This window comes from Onthophagus taurus, chromosome 6 (assembly GCF_036711975.1).
Source record: "Onthophagus taurus isolate NC chromosome 6, IU_Otau_3.0, whole genome shotgun sequence".
NCBI lineage: Eukaryota > Metazoa > Arthropoda > Insecta > Coleoptera > Scarabaeidae > Onthophagus > Onthophagus taurus.
In genome coordinates, this window is record NC_091971.1 from 14,488,827 (window position 1) to 14,506,794 (window position 17,968).

The following is a 17,968-nucleotide window of genomic DNA, read 5'->3' on the forward strand; positions in this document are numbered from 1 at the left end:
TACAGCACCTGTTAACGTAAAAAAGAAGGTGGAGGGATCACCTGCTATATCTCCCCCTTACTATTTAAAATCCTACTTTTGAAAAATGATAAATAAAGAAAAATAGGTTAAAAAAATAGGGGTTTATTTTTATTTTTATAACTTTGAACGTCTGTTGTCGTGTTGTCGAGTATGAATCAAGGTTAGTCGTTTATCGGTCTGTGGAACAAAAATATTTTGCAGAAACAACTCTGTGTTCTTAAAGCTTAGATATTTTCTGTATTGAATTTAAAATTAATTTTACAACGTAATTTTTCTATTTCACTATATTATAATATAATCGTTACAAAATTGCTGGAACGTTTGGTTAACCTTCAAAGTACAATTTTATATTGACCTTCTAAAGCGATAAACAAAAAAGCATATTAATAATGCAATTTAAATCTATATAACGATTTCCAACAAATTGAGAAGTTTTATATACACCAGCTGGTGTTTTACTCAGAAACGGTTAAAATTTTGCTTCCACGTATTCCTTTTAGAAAACAGATTCAAAAAATATATTTTTAATCAATGTAACGAAATAATACGAAAATATGAAAGCTTAAGTTTTTGCTTTAGGAATTGCACGCTGTTTTAAGTTGGAAGTTAATTTTTTTATAAGCTTCAGTAATATGCCGAACATTTTTGTACTTCAAATTCAAAATTAGCAAATAGGTTCATCATTATAGAGTTTTATTACTTGTAATTGTTTCCTTGCATTCTTTATCGATATCATTCTATCACATCAGTTTTTAACTATTCAATCAAAAATTGTATATATGAATGAAGTCGATGGTACTAAAGAAATTGCAGTTGTCGCAACATAACAACTTTTAGACAATTTTGAGAACTGATGTATTTAATTCCATGACTTAGAAACATTGCACGTTTAAGACTAGGTTTTGACAAAAAAAGATTAAATTTCCAATAAACGCAGCATTTATTACAGTTTGGACACTCCATAGCTGCTTCATTTCGAAGCAAAAATTCGGCTTTTTATTACAAGATTTTCCTGCTTAGTAGCAACAATACAGAAATTCAGAAAGCTATAGCCATTAAAAGTAATGCCCATTTACCTGATAAAACAAAATTTTAGATATTTAATAAAATTAGTGTCCATTTCCGATATAACCAGACGTGATAGAAAGATGATATCACTTTCAAATAGTAATATTTGCTTCTTGATGCAGACTTGATGAAGATAAGATGGAGATATAATAAAGACTTAAAGTACACTTGACTTAATAGAGCTATGAAGGAGTATGAAAATTCTTCTTAGTCGGAATCTCGTATTTAGATAATGTATTTAATTCCATGACTTAGAAACATTGAACGTTTAAGACTAGGTTTTGACCAAAAAAAGATTAAATTTCCAATAAACGCAGCATTTGACTATTACAGTTTGAACACTCCATAGCTGCGTCATTTCGAAGCAAAAATTCGGCTTTTTATTACAAGATTTTCCTGCTTAGTAGCAACAATACAGAAATTCAGAAAGCTATAGCCATTAAAAGTAATGCCCATCTACCTGATAAAACAAAATTTTAGATATTTAATAAAATTGGTGTCCATTTCCGATATAACCAGACGTGATAGAAAGATGATATTACTTTCAAAAGGTAATATTTGCTTCTCGATGCAGACTTGATGAAGATAAGATGGAGATATGATAGTCTTAAAGTACACTTGACTTAATAGAGCTATGAAGGAGAATGAAAATTCTTCTAAGTCGGAATCTCGTATTTAGATAATGTATTTAATTCCATGACTTAGAAACATTGCACGTTTAAGACTAGGTTTTGACAAAAAAAAATTAAATTTCCAATACACGCAGCATTTGGCTATTACAGTTTGGACACTCCATAGCTGCTTCATTTCGAAGCAAAAATTCGGGTTTTTATCACAAGATTTTCCTGCTTAGTAGCAACAATACAGAAATTCAGAAAGCTATAGCCATTAAAAGTAATGCCCATCTACCTGATAAAACAAAATTTTAGATATTTAATAAAATTGGTGTCCATTTCCGATAAAACCAGACGTGATAGAAAGATGATATTACTTTCAAAAAGTAATATTTGTTTCTCGATGCAGACTTGATGAAGATAAGATGGAGATATGATAAAGACTTAAAGTACACTTGACTTAATAGAGCTATGAAAATTCTTCTAAGTCGGAATCTCGTATTTAGATAATGTATTTAATTCCATGACTTAGAAACATTGAACGTTTAAGACTAGGTTTTGACAAAAAAAAAGATTAAATTTCCAATACACGCAGCATTTGGCTATTACAGTTTGGACACTCCATAGCTGCTTCATTTCGAAGCAAAAATTCGGCTTTTTATTGCAAGATTTTCCTGCTTAGTAGCAACAATACAGAAATTCAGAAAGCTATAACCATTAAAAGTAATGCCCATCTACCTGACAAAACAAAATTTTAGATATTTAATAAAATTGGTGTCCATTTCCGATATAACCAGACCTGATAGAAAGATGATATTACTTTCAAAAAGTAATATTTGCTTCTCGATGCAGAATTGATGAATATAAGATGGAGACATGATAAAGACTAAAGTACACTTGACTTAATAGAGCTATGAAGGAATATGAAAATTCTTCTCAGTCGGAATCTCGTATTCGAGAATTATGAGAATCATAAGTTGCTTTCCAGAACATTCATCCCTCTAAGGTAAGTCTTTAGAGATTTCTTGGCACCAAGCATCCAAAAAATGTTGCAATGTTTTCAGCAACCACGTCTCGCAATCTTTTTTTGGTTTCAGTTGTTGTAGTATTGACTCGTTAGTTCTTCTCTATGTCCAAGGAATACTTAGCATTCTACAAAAAGATTCCATAACTATCTTTTTTGTAATATTAGACTACATTGATGTAGATTGACTCCATACTCCACTTGACTCTATACGGACTTGTTAGAAATATGATGAAAACTTCTTGCGGACTTCATACGGAAATGACAGAAACTTAAAGTAGGTTTATTGAAGATTTGAAAAATATGATACAAATGTAATAACGATATGAAGATTTAATGCATGCTTGAAAGAGCTATGATGTGCTTCCAGATACAGTCCCGACAGAGATAAGATTCGGTTTTGATGGAGACTTTATTCTGTACAAATTTGATTTGATGGAAACATGGTGAAGATTTCATTAGACATTGAGTTTAATGTGGATTTGATGCAGACTTGAAATACTAGATGCAAATTTGATAGGAACTATATGGAGACTTACTGTAATTTTGAAGAAGTTTTGATGTAGCATTTACGGTTCACGAAAATCGATATTAATTTTGGCTATAACAGCGAAGGTACATAGAACTTACACGGGATATTGCTTGAACCAATATACATAATTAAAATTTAATAATACACGTTATTAAAACAGCGTCAAGAAAGTCTTAGTATCAATATTAAGGCTTTCATTGCGCAATTAGATAGTAATTCCAGCTTTTGCTGCTTGCAAATATGATGTTTAAATATCTAAAATATTAATATTAGAAGCTGTATTAGAATAATTATTAAATTTGCGAAAAGGTCAAATTATATTCAATCCCAATCATTACCTTAGATCATCATCTCCATGGGTTACTTTCGATCCAACTGACCCAGCTGCTTAAAACATAAGCAGCATGCAAACTAAATTGTTGCTAAACCGATTTGCCAAAATTAATTAAAACTGCGCATTTTTTTCCCGAAAACTAAAATGTATTGACACAAACGGCGAGAATCAAATTTTCACAACAAAAAATGTCTAAAATTCCTTTGAGTTCTGGTTTAATTTTGTAATTTAGAGAAACTTATTGAATTGTACTATTTATAATTTTATTTGTAGAGTGGCAAACACCATTGAAAATGAATCGGTTATGTTACTGGACTACAAACATAATATAGAAATAAATACGACTGAAATATATTTCGGCAAACAGAATTTCCCAGAACCGTTCAAAGCAGCTGTTGTTTATGAATTTAATGCGGCGAATGCAGTATATCCTGAAAATAATTATCTGATTGAGAATCGAAACATTGTTATGACTCCGAACGGGGCTTTAGAAAACGTTGAGGATAAAGTTAGTCAGAATTTAGGAATAAACACGAATTATGTTATACATTATAAATTAAGTAGAAATGAGTCATACGGGAAATTTTCCATATATAAACAATGAGTTGGTTCAAGAAGCTTTGGAGGATGCACAAATTATTGGATGATAAAATAAACGATAAAATACTCCAATGATTTTTAAGTCAAAATAAATTACTAATTACTACTACAAAATCAAGACAATATTCTGAATTATTTAACAAGATAACTTGTCATCTCGGTTTGATAAGTATGTTCTTTTAAAAAATCAGAAAGCTGCTTACAACGAAAGTTATGTGGCAATGGGTAGCAAATATAACATTTTTACAAAAATTCTTTACATCTTATCGATAAGCAAATAATATTCTATCATAACCAACCAACTGCATATCTCAAAATAAAACTTGACCTTTTTCACATTCCTTACTTATATGATCCATTCATCCGATATCAGATGGAAAAGTATCTTTATAAGATTCAAATATGTTGCTCAACATGTAAATCCTGGAAAAGTTAAAGTTTGGAATTGACATAAAATAAGTAAGAATAAAAAATCTATGATTTGGTAAAATTAAATTTTCTGAATGCTAGAAGTTAGCAAAGCGGTTCCAATAGAAAACCCAGAGTTATTTATAGAGGAAGAAGAGATAATGTAATCTTCGAACTTCGAGAGTCCAATATCTGCGTTATGCCTAAAACAGACTTATGTTGATGTGTCATAAATCAATAATTTAAGCTTATCACAGAAAAAAAGTAGAAAAATTTGCTGTTATAGATTTTAGACTTTCAAAAAAAAGTGAAATGCAATAAAAAAATGAAATATGTAATGAACAGGATTATGACATGATGTTAATTAAACTAACCTACGTCAATCTTGATATAATCTGCCAATTTTAAATGTAGTTTATTGATTCTAATCTAACTTCCATTAGTTTTGATTTGATAAAATTAACATGATTAGATAAAACTCAAGTTAAAACAATAACATTTTTTATTTTTATGTTTTTTAGCGTAGATTCTAACTAAACTTATTTCATTTTTTTCACTTGTGGTACGATTATAACTCATAATTGCTGCTCGATAATGTCAAGTTCTCCTATTGAACAGGAAATGAAATGTTTGAACGGCGAACGAAGATTTTTGGAACCTTATTTCCGCGTTTTTCTACACGCTCTATTAGAATAAATCGAGAATGTTGATTTAACTGTTATTACAAAAATTGATGCAACATTTACAGCTTCAGGTTTAACATCATAATTAATTGTAAATATAAAAGACAATGCGGATAGTCAGTAGCACCATTCTATCAGATTTTCAATTACTGTTCTCCAACGTATGGACTCATGTATTAATTTCGTATTAACATATTAGCAAAAGTAGAAGCCAGATGCGTTCAAACTCGGGATATCTACGAACCAAGTTCAAAATTAAGCTCAGTTATCATCCCTTCCTACCATCTGTTTCATATGTAAAAACTTCCAGTTTGAGGATCAATATTTCAACATTGTTGGGTGAAAAAATATACCTTAAAGTTTGCTTTAATCATTAATTCTATGTAACCTAAGGCAATGGACCCAGTGTTAGCCAAGTACTCCTTTAATTTCTAATAATAAGCGTAAAGCTTTTGTTGACGTTATTACTAATTTACAATGTTGGCGGTATGAAAAGTTAATTACAAGTTCCACAAAGTAATTTCTTGTTGTAAAATACAAACATTAAGATTTATAATTTGATAATATATTAGGTTAATGGCCAAGCAAGAACATAAGCTTACTATAAAAAATAAATGATATCATTTAAAAACCAGACGAATCGCTTCCTTTTTGGTGTATCCTCACATCCAAAAAGCTATTGGAGTTAAGTCTGGTGAAAATATTAGAAAAACGACAATTCAAAAATTCTCCTACTCGTAATATAGCATGTGCTCCATTCTGTTGTAAAAGTATTGGAACCCTCTATGAAACCTGGCAAACTGAAACATTTGTGGAATTAACTGTAAGATTCACCATTCAGTAGTTTTGGCAGAAAATATGTACCCATCATTGTCTAAAAATTCTAATTAAAACAATCTTTGCTAATTCCACTGATGTTATATGCTTGTGCTTCAACGGTAAACAAAACATTATTAAAAATGTCACATCTTTCATGTAAACCTACGAGCTAAAATCTGCTCTCAATGATGATCTCTGGACTAAAGCAGACGAACCGGCTGTTGGTAGTGTGATACAAGTTGTATGTTTGAACACATCAATGAACCATTGAAATCTAATTTTCAAAGTAAACTGGCGCACAAAGTACGTTTTGAACTGATACAACCTATCTAAACAGCTCATATTGGTGCGATTGGAAAATCGTTCTCTGTATAAACACTCGGCAGCGCTGGCGATATTACGACAAGCTAACCAACTAACGCAAACCACATCAACGCATTTCCTGTTAGTATACTCTATAATTTTGAATTTAAAACTCATTTGCAGCTTTGATTAGTTAATAAAGTTAAAAAATGGTGCAAATAAAATACATAATAACTTCAAAGTCAAATAAATCAATGGCAATTATAATTTTCATTGTGAATTTTCATAATTGATTTTTATTTCAAAATGGCTTCTCTTTGTGATTCTTCACTCTAGAAATATTAACTCAACTTGTATATATGTAGCTTAATGCTGCTATCTCATCGTAATAAGGGCATTTACTTAAATGCACATGTTACATTTTGGCCAAATTTTTGCAGTCGATGCAGCTTCTATTTTGCAAGTGTTTTTAAAGAAATCAATTTCGAACCCACCTATTCAATATCAAACACCCAGCAATTTATCGAACAAGACTAAGGACATAAATTATCACAACAAGATTCTGGTATCTTTTAACATACATTATACATTTATACATTTGTAAATCTTTATGCTAGCGTTCCTATAGAGTTGACCCTGAAATTAACTAAAAAAATTGTTTCATTTTTTCAAAATAATAATAAAACAGAGGACATTAACAACATATTGAAACATAGAGTTGAACAAAACTATTGTTGTTAATAATGAATTTTAGGGTTTACCCATGGGTATGCCACTATCAGGGCTGCTTGCCAACATTTTTCTTGATCATGTAGAAAAAACAAAGATAATGAACGATGCTAATATTTATAAAAGACACATTTATAAATGGAACAGGTATGTTGATGACGTTTTCTGCGTATGGGAAGGTGATATGGATACACTTAATGGATTTTTATCATACCTTATCAACATTCAGGAAGGTTTAAAGTTCACAATGGAGATTGAAAAGGATAAACTCAAAATTTCTTTGATTTAAAAGTTAGCCATGGTCATGAAAATGAACTGAATTATGATATATATAGAAACGCAACAATGATACCCACAACAATACCGTACGATTTAGCGCATCCAATCAACCAAAAGCTGGCCAATTTCAGGTTTTTAACTCAGAGAGCGATAACATACCCTCTATCGGAAAAAACTCGTAAAAAGGAATTTAAATACATCAAAGATTTAGCCTTTCAAAACGGATTCCCAATGAATATCATAGAGAAACTCGTTAATAGACTGTTAAAACAGAGACTATTTATATGTAAAAATAGACGAAGAACCACGGATTACTAAGCATATTTGTGAAAAGAATAACATGACTTTGGCATTCTAAAACAGAAACATTTGGGGTTAGCCGTCTTAAAAGACGCACGGCTAAACCCGAGTGATTCTAGTTCTAGGTTTAGTGTTAGCTCTAGTTTTCGTTGTTATTCAGCATTAGATTGTTGTATATTTTTACTGAACTAAAAGTAAAACTAATAAATACAGAACGTAACGACGTGGATAGGTGTTTGAATTTGTCTTCTTCTTCTTTCTCCACTCATGCTTAAAGCCTGTTCTTCGTCAATGATGCCTCTATTGTATGCGTAAATTGTCACTCCATCTTTTCCTTGGTCGTTCTGGACTTCGTTTACCTAGCGGCGATTTATCACTGGCTGTTTTTCTTTCTATGTATGTGTTACGGTTAAAGCATTCATTCCGTGAATGTACAGGGTGTCCAAATTTCGATGGGTTTGCAGGGTATCTCAGTTATTATGAAAGATAGAAAGTTGCGGCTTTCGTGAACCTGGGCTACTTTTTTGTGAAACTTACAATGGCATAAACCAAATTTTCATAGCCCTCTTAGTTTTTGATATACAGGGAGTGTTTCAAATTTACGATTTTCAGACACCTCCTGTATCTCGGCTATCGGGAAACTTTGTAAAAAAGTAAAAACGGGTTCTGATAGATTTTTTCACGTGGAACCCAATGGTGCACGTGGAATTTTTCTAGTCATCACGGTTTTTGAGTTATAAACACAACTCAAATACTGAATACTCAATTTCTAAAATATTTAACTCTTTATAACTCAAAGACCGCAATGACTAGAAAAATTCTACGTGCACCATTGGGTTCTACGTGAAAAAATCTATAGCCGAGATACAGGAGGTGTCTGAAAACGAAGAGCGCTATGAAAATTTGGTTTGTGCCATTGTAAGTTTCACAAAAAAGTTGCTCAGCTTCGCGAAAGCCGCAACTTTCTATCTTTCATAATAACTGAAATACCCTGCAAACCCATCGAAATTTGGACACCCTGTACACATTGTCTAGTCAATGCATACATTAATTAATTTATCTAGTTAATGTGTATATAAAATACAAAATATAAACTTTTACTAGTTGATGTATACAATTACTAATGACGCCCAGTTAAAGTTTAGAGTATACTAGTTTACATAACGAAACCCAACCCAACCCAAAAAATGATAACTGCTATACTTACTTACTTACCACTTGCATCACATGCAATCCCTTCCATTAAAAAAATTATACCATAAATTTTCTTTGTTATAACTTTTACTAACATCTGTTAGCAAATGCATACACTGCCTAGTTTATGTACACATTCACTAGTAAATGTATACACTCTATGACTGATAAATACTTTCACTAAAACGTTACGTTAATGTATACAGTGTGTTAATTAATTATCGTGCAAATATGCAACCAATATCACAGTGCAATACGCATCACACGCAAATCGCGTATTGCAAGAAAAATACTGTGATATTGGTTGCATACTTGCAATGATGACGTCGTGTACGATAATTAATTAACGCATTGTACATTGACTGACTAATGTGTACATTAACTGAGATGCTCTACATAATGTTCTTATGGCTTCACTTCTTTCTCTATCGTATACAGTTTTACCGGTGATTCTGCCAAGTACCCTCATTTCTGCTGTTTCCAATATCCGTTTTGTTTTAGACATGTCAGTTCTAGTCTCAGCCGTATAGTTCATTATACAGGGTGTCAGATAAAAAACGTCCCAAGCTGTAACTCTGTCATTCAGTGAACGAGGAATAAAATAAAAAGGTTTGATGAATACTATGATTCATGCTACAAATAAAGTTTTTCCAACGCCATCTTCAATTTCAAGCGATACTAACTTTTGTTTTTCAAATTGCAGCGTATATTTTTCTTTGCGTCATTGGATGGAGTTTGTTTTTCTGAATCCATTGATGTACAATATATTCATTTTAAATGTAATATTAGCAGAGAAAAGACACCTGTATATACAGGTTGTCACACAAAGATGCCGCAAGCTGTTACTTTGTCATTTACATTCCGATTTTCATGAGCGAGGAATCAAATGAGGTTTGATGAATTCATGCTACAAATAGAGTTTTTCTAACGCCATCTTCAATTTCAAGCGATTATCAACTTTTGATTTTCAAATTGCTCGGTATGTTTGTCTTCACGTTATTGGATAAAGATTTTTTTCCTGAATCCATTAATGTACAATACATCAACATTAATTGTGATTGTAGTAGAGAAAAACATTAAAATAGTTTCCGAACATTCTCCTAAAGTCACTTGTGTTATACTGTAGTGTGCCATGGGAAAAAATAATCATTTACAACTGCTTCAGGCATTGAAATATCATTTAATGACTGTTATCAATTTTGCGCGTTATTTTTTTCCATGGCACACTACAGTATTACAGAAGTGACTAAGACAATGTTCGGAAAATGTTTTAATTGTTTTTCTTGCTAAAATTGTTAATAATATAGATGTTTGTTGCTCCATAAAGTGTCGTTTAGGCACCCTGCGATTTTATTGCCTTTTCTGACTTGTTCAGATACTTCCTCTTCAATATTACAGTAACTTGATAGTCTAACTTTCAAGTACCTGAATGCCATGAATTTATTTTTTTTTAACTGTTAGGCGCTGATTAATAACAAAATCTTGCTTCTAAGTTTCAATGAACTTATCACCGAAAACTTAAGCTTAATATGTATAATTTGTACTTTGTTATGAGAGACTTGCTCCGCGTGAACTGAAAACGTACTATTTATTGTGTATCAAATCGTAGACGAAAAAATAAAGGCGATTTTAAGCTCGCAGGCTCTTTTATAACCAGAAGTATAACTAAACCATTATACAAAAATGCACTACTAAATAAACGGAATAATACATTATAAAATCTAACACCACGATCTGCTCTATTATGTTGTGGTTTACTTCTAGCTTACATCGAAGTGGCTTTTTAGTTATTGTCATGCATTTAGTTATTTTGTGCATCAATGGACATATTGAATTGTTTCGCTATGTTGTTAAATGCTTGTAGATTTCTCTGTAGATCCAATGATTGAATTTGTATGCGTTAATAGTATATTATTCAACAAGCGTATAATGGCGGCTGTTACCCACGAAGAAGAAGTTGGGTAACAAGTTGAGTGGGTAACATCCATTATACGCAAGTTGAATACTATACTTTATCTACAACTATTTAATTTTGAAAAAAAATCAAAAAAAAGGAAAAAAAATAAACTTGATGGACATTTCAGACATAACCTCAATATAAGAAAGCTGTCATTTCTGTTAATATTTTATTTTTTGATTAGTAGGCCGTGTCAGAACTGTGGAATAATGGCTTCATTATTCAACACTTTGTCAGTCATGGGTAATGCGTGTCATTACCCGTCAAAAATCAATTGTATAACGAATAGATAATTCAATAGTTGTAGATAATAGTATATTATTCAACAAGCGTATAATGGCGGCTGTTACCCACGAAGATGAAGTTGAATCTGAGTGGGTAACATCCATTATACGTAAGTTGAATACTATACTTTATCTACAACTATTTAATTTTGAAAAAAAATATCAAAAAAAGGAAAAAAAATAAACTTGATAGACATTTCAGACATAACCTCAATATAAGAAAGCTGTCATTTCTGTTAATATTTTATTTTTTGATTAGTAGGCCGTGTCAGAACTGTGGAATAATGGCTTCATTATTCAACACTTTGTCAATCATGAGTATAATGAATAGATAATTCAATAGTTGTAGATAAAATTATTTACTCAACCAATTTTTCTATATACGTATTGGAGGAATCCGTTATATGGAGGTTTTACTGTATAAGGAAATTTGAAATTGATAATCATCGATTTTATATTCCAACTTTTCGTCGCCTCTGTATTTAATCGTTTATTTTTTTGTATGATTAAACATAGATTGTTACCACACTTTTTCTTATAAATATTTTGAAGGTGAACCACTATAAAGAAATCGGTTAGGATTATTATTTTGCGACTTTTATCCTTTAATCTTTAAATAATTAAATAAATATATATTAATTAAAATAAAGCCTTCAAAGTTTTAGTGACAAAGTGATATAATCGTTGACGAAAAAAAAAACTGTATTTTATAATCTGCGTTACTATGTGAGTTTGTTCTATTTGCATACATTTAAATTTTAGATTTTACACGAATGGTTTTAATTTGATTTATCAATTATTTCTGGGCTAATAGAAACTGTAATAATAATAATTTAGATTGAGAATTAAACGCACCAAATAAGTACGAGAAAAGATTAACACCCTGTATATAATTAAATAAATAATTCAAGATATGTAATCGAGAATGTCTGATGTTTAAATGACCATCTAACTTCACATACTAATTAAAATTATTTAGCATCAATTTGCATTGAATTTGAAAGTTGTTAATAAACGAGTGCATTCCGTGTCGATCAAAATAGTGTACACTCGCCTTGGTAAAACTAAACTAAACTAAACTAACTAAAGGCACCTTAAGGTGCATTCAATTTGGAGTTTATTTCTTTTGCGGGGCTGTGATGTCTTGATATCGTATGTATTTTCGCGTTGCACAAACGACGGGCTAAACAGCCATTAACAACGTTGTCTTTTTCTTCATCCTTTCTCAAAATAAATATATACGCTGTGGAACATGAAAGAAAATCCCTACGTGAAAAATGCGTGTCCGTCATGAAAAACCCGTCCGATTGGTCGACGTAAGGTCGAAAATCGCGCTCTCCTCGGCACGGTGAAGGTAGTATCTTTTACCTACTTTCAAATGACGAAAAATACGGAAAACGGGAATGGGCGAGGGACGACCACCGACACGGATGGTTCGTGGGTGGTGTTTAGGTGGAAGTATTCCAAGAGACAGTTTGAAAATTTGAAGGAGACGAAAAGAGAAAGAGAAAAAAGTAACTAACGATGTTCATGTTAAGGGAATATAGACCTTATGATATCTTACGATAAAGGTTAGAAATCGTGGGAGGGATATCTTTATATATATATATATATATAAATTAAAACAAAAAGTTAAAAAACAAAAGCTATATTCACCTGAAGGGAACGACCTCGTATGGTGTTGAAACATTGACTGTTGAAAAATGGTCCATATCACAACTTTTTTTAAAAATTTATTTTTAATATTTAAAACGTTTCTATTTCACTCGATATAAATACGCGTTCACCGTATATATTTGGACGAATTGTGTTATTAAGTAATCGAGAAAAAAAAAGTGTAATTTTTAAAAATTTATGTTCAAATAAATCGTCGTTCTCGTTCGTTTTTTGAGGCGTCGTTGTGTATCGGCACGGTTCATTGTACGGTCTGCCCTACAACTATAGTCGCAAAACGGGGAGTTTGTGTATACTTCGTTCGGTACACAATGAAGGCTCGCCTCGAGCGCATGCGCTACTCCCAGTGACGTTCGTCGTACCAAGAATTTTGTAATATAGAGATCGGCCTCTAACCGACTGATGCACCATTCGCACCGCGACGTTCGAATTTTTATATATATACGCAGAAAACGTACGAAATAATCCAAAATTTTTAATCTTCCCACAAATACTTTATTAAGAAGTATTTCTATTTTATGATATTTCTCAATGAAACTAAGATAAGATATAGATTAGATAAAGACAATGCAGTAAAACCTCGATATAACAGAATAATACGGGGAAAGGAGTACGTTATAACCAAAAGCCGTTATAGGAAAAATTTTTAATTTGCATTTTAAAGGAACATCTGAAGATGCACTGCTAAACCAGAAACTCTGTACGTCAAGGTCTAGTGTTAGTTCTAGTTATAGTTCAATGAAAAATATACCTCTAGAGTAGTCTAGAGGAAGTCCAGCACAAGAACAACAAAAAAGAGGAGATGGAAAATATTCTAGCAAACATAGAACATCAATACCCCACGAATGGGAAAATTGGTACCGAGGCAACACATATGGGAAGCTTTAAGCGAACTGGGGACTACTCCAAAACTAAAAAGAGCAATCAAAAGCGTATACCATAACGTAATGGGAAGGATTAGACTGAATGGAAAGATGCCAGAAGAGTTCAGAATGGAAAAAGGAGTGAAACAGTGACAGTTTAAGCCCACCACTCTTTCTAGCATACATGGTCAGAATAATAAAGCAAATCAAACGACAAATTACGCAGACGAGACTGGGTCGGTAGTTTTCTTCTCCTCTTGTAATTCATCCTCATATTGATTGCTAACAGAACTATCGCTGTTATCCTCCAAAGTGTTAATAAGAGTGTCCTCTTTACAATGAACCAACCCGTTTTGAAAAATAGCTTTTAGTTTTTGAGAAAACAATATTTGAAAATTTGATAAAATTTTCGATGTTCCAACTTTCATCGATAACTTGCAAAATTCGCTATAAAATTAATTTCTTGAAGGATCCTTATGGAAATATCATCAATTATTAATTAAAGTATCCTCTTTTTAATGCAACAAGCCGTTTTGAAAAATTGCTTTTAGTTTTTGAGAAATTTTTTTTTGAAATTATCAACCATTTTTTTCGAATTTTTTGAAGTTTTAAAAATTCGTATAAAATCCATTTCTTGGAATATGAGTATGAAAATTTCCCAAAGTGTTAATAAGAGTATCCTCTTTCTAATGAACCAACCCGTTTTGAAAAATAACTTTCAGTTTTTGAGAAAACAATATTTGAAGTTTTGATAAAATTTTCGATGTTACAATTTTCATCGATAACTCGCAAAATTCGCTATAAAATTAATTTCTTGAAGGATCCTTATGGAAATATCACCAATTTATTAATTAAAGTGTCCTCTTTTTAATACAACAAGCCGTTTTGAAAAATAGCTTTTAGTTTTTGAGAAATTATTTTTTGAAATTGTCGACGATTTTTTCGAATTTTGCAATTTTCGTCGATTAAGTTTTAAAAATTCGTATAAAATCCATTTCTTGAAATATGAGTATGAAAATTTCCCAAAGTGTTAATAAAAGTGTCCTCTTTCCAATGAACCAACTCGTTTTGAAACATAGTTTTTAGTTTTTGAGAAAACAATATTTGAAGTTTTGATAAAATTTCGATGTTGTAATTTTCATCGATAACTTTCAAAATTCACTATAAAATTAATTTCTTGAAGGATCCTTGTGGAAATATTACCAATTATTAAGTAAAGTATCCTCTTTTTAATGCAAAAAGCCTTTTTGAAAAATCACTTTCAGTTCTTGAGAAATAAATTTTTGAAATAATTGAAAATTTTTTCGTATTTTGCAATTTTCATCGATTAAGTTTTAAAAATTCGTATAAAATCCATTTCTTGAAATATGATTTTGAAAATTTCTCAAAGTGTTAATAAGAGTGTCCTCTTTCCAATGAACCAACTCGTTTTGAAAAATAACTTTTAGTTTTTGAGAAAACAATATTTGAAGCTTTGATAAAATTTTCGATTTTCCAATTTTCATCGATAACTTGGAAAATTCGCTATAAAATTAATTTCTTGAAGGATCCTTGTGAAAATATCACCAATTATTAATTAAAATATCCTCTCTTTAATACAAAAACCCGTTTTGAAAAATCACTTTTAGTTCTTGAGAAATAAATTTTTGAAATAATCGACAATTTTTTCGAATTTTGCAATTTTCGCCGATTAAGTTTTAAAAATTCGTATAAAATGCAGTTCTTGGAATATGAGTATGAAAATCTCCCAAAGTGTTAATAAGAGTGTCCTCTTTCCAAGGAACCAATCCGTTTTGAAAAAGAACTTTTAGTTTTTGAGAAAACAATATTTGAAGCTTTGATAAAATTTTCAATGTTGCAAGTTTCATCGATAATTTTCAAAATTAGCTATAAAATTAATTTCTTGAAGGATCCTTGTGGAAATATTACCAATTATTAATTAGAGTATCCTCTTTTTAATGCAAAAAGCTTTTTTTAAAAATCACTTTCAGTTCTTGTGAAATAAATTTTTGAAATAATTGAAAATTTTTTCGTATTTTGCAATTTTCATCGATTAAGTTTTAAAAATTCGTATAAAATCCATTTCTTGAAATATGATTTTGAGAATTTCCCAAAGTATTAGTAAAAGTGTCCTCTTTCCAATGAACCTACACGTTTTGAAAAATAACTTTTAGTTTTTAAGAAAACAATATTTGAAACTTTAACAAGTATAAACAAAAATATTTTTTTCTTTTAAGAATAGAAATATTATCGAATGAAGTATGTCATATTCTTAGCATCGAAGAATATCAATTTTTTGTATCAAAAAATCCATTCTTGCGTCAATAATTTATAATACTCAAATGAAGAATTATACAAGATTGTTATTATATGAATAAGTTTTTCTAAAAAGAAAGACACGTTATTCTTGACTTAAGAAATCTATTCGGGATACGAAAATGGGGTTGTTGACGTAACACTAAGATACTCTTTTTCAAGATTATTGATTTACTTTTACTAAGAATTCGTTTTTTAGAGAATCAAGAATATTTGTATACTTGCTTTGAGAATATGTGATTTTTCTTCACTCAACAAAATGATCTTCTTGTGGATATGTAAGAATATGATAAGCTTGAGCCAAGAGTAATAATCTTCGTTCAAGAATATATTTTTCTCTGTGTAAGGATGCAAAGATAGATCAGGAAATACGCAACACAATAACAAAAGCAAGTGCAAGTCAAATAAACACCGTCGTAGGCAAGAAAGAACTAAATACCAAAGCAAAAATACAATTATATAAAACCATCTATATACCCACACTTAATTATGGATCAGAAGCTTGAACGATGTTGGACAAGCACAAATCGAAAATAACAGCAACAGAGATGAAGTACCTACGCAAGATGTTGAGGAAAACCAGAAGAGATAGGGTATGGAACAAGAACATGAGAGATGAGCTAAGCTTAAACTCTTGGTACAAGAAATAGAGGGAAAACAACTAAGTTGGTATGGTCATCTGATTCAAATGCAAGAAGATAGAGTACCTAAGAAAATGTTCAACATGAGGCCAGAAGGAATGACACCCAACCCAACCCAATAGGAGGGTGAGATTGAGGAGATGGTTGAAAAGAGAGGGAAGAGACTCGCCGAAGTACAGACTATGGTCAGAGATAGGAAAATGCATAAAAGATGGATCCAAAACCCAATACCGCATGGTATAAATGGGGACAAGAGAAAGAAGAAGAAGAAAAATATACAACAATCTAACTCGGGGTATTCCCTCGAATTGTATATTACTATATACAATCTAGAAGAAGGTAGTTCTTGTTTTAGTTGTTACCTAACACTGTTACTAGAACTAACACTAGACTTACAACTAGAAACATTCTGGTTTAACCGTCTTATGACACCAACGGCTAAATCCGAATGTTTCTAATTTTAAGTCTAATGTTAGTTCTAGTTTTATTTCAATAAAAATATACAACAATCTAGTGCTGAATAACAATTAAAACTAGAACTACCGTCCTTGATTTTATTTATGAACATAGAATTGAGCAATTTGAGGAATAATATGTAATATAACTTAAAAATATTATGTCCGTTATATCGAGTTTAACTGTAATAAAAAAAAAAGATTTCTCTTTTTTAAAATATTATATAATCCTTCACCTAATTTGAAAATAGGGGTGAATGTATAACGATTCACAAAAATAATTGTACTCAAAAACAAGTGGGTAATAAAACGAAATTATTACCACATTTATAGCGTATTAAAAGCCACTACGTTTAGATTATCGTTGTCCTTATTTCGTTGCTTTTCAATGCGATGAAGTAAAATTTTACTATTCACACCGCTCGTCGACGCGTGTTTGAATATTCATTAAATAATTCGCTTTTTTGTTGCACTTAAATAACAGTTAAGTTTCTATAATTCTGATAAATTGGTTTGAAACGAAAGGAATACGGGATAAGCCAATAATTATGAACAAAGATTGCGTAAATTTGAGAGAATTAACAACGTAGCAATTATTAATGCTTTGTTGTAATTGTTATATTACAAACGTAGCATTTTTTATATTTGTGTACTATTTATTTAATCAAAATTCTCTTATCACTAAATTGGTATAACGTTTATTATATAATAATTTTTATAATTAGAATCGTATATAATTAAGGTTCATATATGAATATTTTTTATGTTTGTATAAACTTACACAATATTTTAATCGTTTATATCAATTTAAAGTGCAAGTATATGTAGGTGTGTGTAAATTGGCGGATAAGCTAAATACATGTAGCGACA

The 17,968-nt window shown here is 30.9% G+C and overlaps 1 protein-coding gene across 3 annotated transcripts in view; it reads right to left on the reverse strand.

Annotated features, from left to right (window-relative positions):
• The window catches only part of LOC111421267 (AXIN1 up-regulated 1), a 51,538-nt gene that overhangs the window by 3,371 nt on the left and 30,199 nt on the right, over nt 1-17,968 (reverse strand). Inside the window, exon 1 of one of the 3 annotated variants that reach the window (XM_071196584.1) lies at nt 17,006-17,029. The exons of 1 other annotated variant lie outside the window; for it this stretch is intronic. The gene's annotated coding sequence lies outside the window, so the exon portion shown is untranslated. Of the gene's footprint in view, nt 1-12,805; nt 13,092-17,005; nt 17,030-17,968 lie in introns of those variants that run through there. One more of the 3 variants, XM_023054411.2, reaches the window with a different exon arrangement.